Here is a 5,174-nt window from a genome sequence, read left to right on the forward strand (position 1 = left end):
TAATATTGCATCTGCTACTGCAGATTGTTTCTTGCTCATTTATTCAATAAATGTTTGATTGTGGCCTCAAATATCTTTGACACATCAATGATGCATTATTTATTAAGTCATTAGTGCGTTTTGCTCGATTTTGCATGTCTTTTTATGTCAGTTAAATCATGTATTAAATCTACGCTTCATTTCATTCATGAAATGAAGCGAATCATGTTTCTGCCTTATCCAATTCACTGCTTATAATGATGATGCAGCCCGGTTAATTAACTTGGAGATGTCGGACATATTTTTTGGATATTTGTCTTTTTTATAGTAAACTGTAGGTACAAACAGAATCCACGCAGAAGAGCAGAGATGAAGCCCAACTTACATACCAAGTAACTTGCAGTTTTAGGCATATACTTTAACAACTAGAGGGCCTTTAGTAGAGCTTTAAAGTAGCTTTAAAGTGATAGTTCTCCCAAAAATTTGATTTACTCACTCTCAAGCCATCCTAGGTGTATATGACTTTCTTCTTTCAGCTGAACACAGTCAGAGTTATATTAAAAAAAAAAATCCCAGTTCTTCCAAGCTTTATAATAGGAGTGAAAGGGGCTCAAGATTTTTAAGCCCAAAAAAGCGCATCCATCCATCTTAAAAGTAATCCATATGGCTCCAGAGGGTTAATAAAGGCCTTCTGAAGTGAAGCGATGGGTTTTTGTAATAATAATTTCCAAATTATATAATTTATAACTTTATAAACTAGAATCACTGGCTTCTGTCCATTAGTCGAATCCCGCAGAAGAGTGCCCTCTGACCCGACGCATGACATATTGATGAACTCGTAAGCGCAGAGGATAGAGCAAAACAAAACCCCGGTTATGAATTAGAAGTCTAAAACGAGAATTTTTAAAGAGAAATGTTGGAGGAGCTTGAGTTTGTTGCCCAACACTATTTGTTTGAACCGCGAGAGATTCACCCGTGAACCCGCGGTCGGACATTACCGGAAGCTAGTAATTACAGTTTATAAAGTTATAATTATGGATATTTTTCTTACAAAAACGCAGAAGGACTTTATTAATCGCCTGGAGTCGTATGGATTACTTTTATGATGGATGCTTGGAATATTATAAAGCTTGGAAGAGCCGGGAGATAATATCTCCGACTGTGTTTGGCTGAAAGAAGAAAGGATGGCTTGAGGGTGAGTAAAGTAGGGGATAATTTTAATTTTTGGGTGAACTATCCCTTTAATATGACTGTCAATGATTGAAGCTACAGTATAGCTTCATATATTTCATGTGGACATACAATTTTAGTCAATACATATAGGATGAAAAATACAGCAAGCCATAAAAGATATAAGATACTTTAAATCCCAAAGATACACTTTAAAATGGATAATAACATTAGGAATACAATTTACCCTACATCTACATTTTAAGTGTGTTATAGTGTATGTTGGGTTGTCCTCTATATATTCTTCATGTAGACCCTCATTTCACTTTTGAGATCCCTTATGGAAACTCTTTAAACTTTTTCTCAGAAAAGCAGGAGGCTTTCAGAAGTGCTTTCCAATTAATTCCATTGCTTTAAGAAAAACAATTTACCCATGGACAGCCCAGACAGGAGCAGAGTGAGATGTTGTTTCACCATCTGAAATACCATTTCCTTGGTCTTTGATCTGATGCCTCATGCTGTCCTGCAGAAGTCAAAGATAACAGCTCTACTGGTGCTCTCAGTCTCCTCCAAATGAGAAGGTAGATGACAGCTTTCCTCCATCTGTGACCCTGAATAATGACTCCATCTTCTGCAATATCTTGTGCTATTAAGTGCATTTCTTGTGTATCTTTTCTTATGCAAAAAAAAAAAAAAAGAAAAGAAAAGAAAAAAAAAAGATTGTATTAGTGTTCCAAATGTTTCTTATATGAAGTGGTATATTTATACATCAACTTCTAAGAGGATTTTCTTTTCTCTCTACTATTTTCCTTTGTGGTACAGATTTGCCATATAGCAACATTTTCCTCAGAAATGTATTTTGGTTGTTAGAGATGTTTTGTAACAAATATATATATTATGTAAGGTTAATAGGAAAACATATTTCCTTGTTTAAAACAATGCATACAATAAAATGATTTGTATAATATGTAGCCTATGTGTTTGTAAATGTATAATGCTATGTTAAAAAATGTAAATATAGTAGGGCTGTTAAATCGATTAATCGTGATTAATCGCATCTAACAAAAGTTTGTGTTTATATAATATATGTAAATGTGTGTGTGCTGTTCCTGTTTAGTTTCCTCATTTACTAAATGTATTTATACTCCCTGTTCTGTTCAGTTCCTTTTCAGTTCTCGTATGTATTGCTTGTGTTTATGTGGTTATCTTCATCTGTATATATATATATATATATATATTAGGGATGCACCGATACCATTTTTTAAGGACCGAGTACGAGTACCGATACTTTTTTTCTAGTACTCGATACCGATGCCTATACATTTATTAATTTCTCTCTCTCTCTCTCTCTCTCTCTCTCTCTCTCTCTCTCTTTTTTTTTTTTGGTAACGTGGCAGTTTTCCAAGCACAACACAGTGAGACTAATGAATGTAGGACAGCTTCTTTATTATTACTCTAATGAAAAAAGTAATAATTTTTATGTGCTTGTCACAAACTTAAAGAACAAAAATTTCACAGTGTCCAATAACCTTCAAAGGGCATAATTACCAATATATATAATTGTTGTTATATAAAGAGAAATTTACAATCAAATTACAAACAATACAACAAATACTATAGAGATAAAAAATTAAATAAACTTGTTTTTCAGATACAGTAGGTTTATTTACCATGTACAGTATATACTTATTTAACATCTTTTGTTGTTTTATTAACATTAATGACAAATATAGGCTACGGTCCCTTTAAGACCGAATCAATGGATACTGACACGTTCTTGTTTTCACCCAAATGTTTACGTCCACTTAAGCCATAACCGACTGTATTTACGTGAGATACTCCACACGATGGACATTTTGACAACTATGTGTGCATTTGACCATTCAGGCGCGAGGAGAACTGAAGCTCTAGCGAAAGTTCTGCCGGGAAGACTCAAATGTTACGTCACGTATTAGTTCAGATCTAACCAATCATTATCTAACACTTGAAGTATAAAAGATCGGTACTTACACATGTCTGAGTTCGCAGATGCTGACGCCAACATTCACCTCCATCCTCCCCACCACCACCAGGATGGTCCCTGTCCATACTTCCCGGGGGTCGGCTACGCCCCTGACTTCAGCTTCAGGCAGGAAACGCAAAGTCTGCAACCCTCAGGACGTGAGCTACGGACGGGGCCTACGCCAAAGAATGTTAACCTTTATATTCTGCTTGCTGTTTGGTAATAAATATCATTTCGTTATCTTGCCTCCGGAGTCTTTCTGGTAGAACTGGGATTACGCGCAAGAAAGAGCGAGAGCATACTGCTAGAGAGAAAGAGCACTTCTGGTCTGTGTCATTCAGCGCGATTCCGCCTTCACTAATCGATAACGAATTGTGATTGAAATCATGCTCGCAATGTGTGTGTTGTCATCATTAATTTTGAAGTATTTCCACACCCCTGAGGCTGACATTGTTTCTGCTGCTGCTGCCGGTGTCTCTGTGCACGGAAAATTCTGTCAGTTACGTCACGTGAGGTATCGGTCTGTGGGATCGGGGGTATTTTTACCAGTACAAGTAGCCTACATGAGCTTGGTATCGGGCCGATAGCATCCCTTATCGGTATCGGTGCATCCTGTATTATATATATATATATATATATATATATATATATATATATATAATATATATACACATATATAATACACTGCTCAAAAAAATTAAAGGAATACTTTTTAATCAGAGAATAGCATCAAGTCAGTTAATCTCCTGGGTTATTGATCTGGTCAGTTCAGTAGCAGAGGGGGTTGTTAATCAGTTTCAGCTGCTTTGGTGTTAATGAAATTAACAACAGGTGCACTAGATGGGCAACAGTGAGACGACCCCCAAAACAGGAATGGTTTTACAGGTGGAGGCCACTACTGGGAGCATGAGGCGATACCTGGACCCTACAGAGTTTGCACAGGCAGTCCAACTCCTCCAGGATGGCACATCAATACGTGCCATTGCCAGAAGGTTTGCTGTGTTTCCCAGCACAGTCTCAAGAGCAGGAAGGAGAGCTGGACAGGGCCGTAGAAGGTCCTTAATCCATCAGCAGGACCGGTATCTGCTCCTTTGTGCAAGGAGGAACAGGATGAGCACTGCCAGAGCCCTACAAAATGACCTCCAGCAGGCCACTGGTGTGAATGTCTCTGACCAAACAATCAGAAACAGACTTCATGAGGGTGGCCTGAGGGCCCGACGTCCTCTAGTGGGCCCTGTGCTCACTGCCCGGCACCGTGAAGCTCGATTGGCATTTGCCATTGAACACCAGAATTGGCAGGTCCGCCACTGGCGCCCTGTGCTTTTCACAGATGAGAGCAGGTTCACCCTGAGCACATGTGACAGACGTGAAATGGTCTGGAGAAGCCGTGGAGAACGTTATGCTGCCTGTAACATCGTTCAGCATGACTGGTTTGGTGGTGGGTCAGTGATGGTCTGGGGAGGGACGCACAGACCTCTACAGGCTAGACAATGGCACCCTGACTGCCATTAGGTATTGGGATGAAATCCTTGGACCTATTGTCAGACCCTATACTGGTGCAGTGGGTCCTGGGTTCCTCCTGGTGCACGACAATGCCCGGCCTCATGTGGCGAGAGTATGCAGGCAGTTCCTGGAGGATGAAGGAATTGATACCATTGAATGGCCCCCATGCTCGCCTGACCTAAATCCAATAGAACACCTCTGGGACATTATGTTTCAGTGCCAGGTTGCACCTCAGACTGTCCAGGAGACATTAGGAGACATTGTCAGGCATGCATACAAGCATGTGGGGGCCATACAATCTACTGAGTACTGTTTTGAGTTGCTGCAATGAAATTTCAACAAAATGGACTAGCCTGCTGCATCATTTTTTCACTTTGATTTTTGGGGTGTCTTTGAATTCAGTCCTCTGTAGGTTGATAATTTTCATTTCCATCAAACGATGTGGCATCCTTTCGTTCCTAACACATTACCCAGTCCATATCAGTATAGATATGTACACACACATACAGTATATTACATA

The sequence above is a fragment of the Ctenopharyngodon idella genome, chromosome 8, assembly GCF_019924925.1.
Source record: "Ctenopharyngodon idella isolate HZGC_01 chromosome 8, HZGC01, whole genome shotgun sequence".
NCBI classification, from domain to species: Eukaryota; Metazoa; Chordata; class Actinopteri; order Cypriniformes; family Xenocyprididae; genus Ctenopharyngodon; species Ctenopharyngodon idella.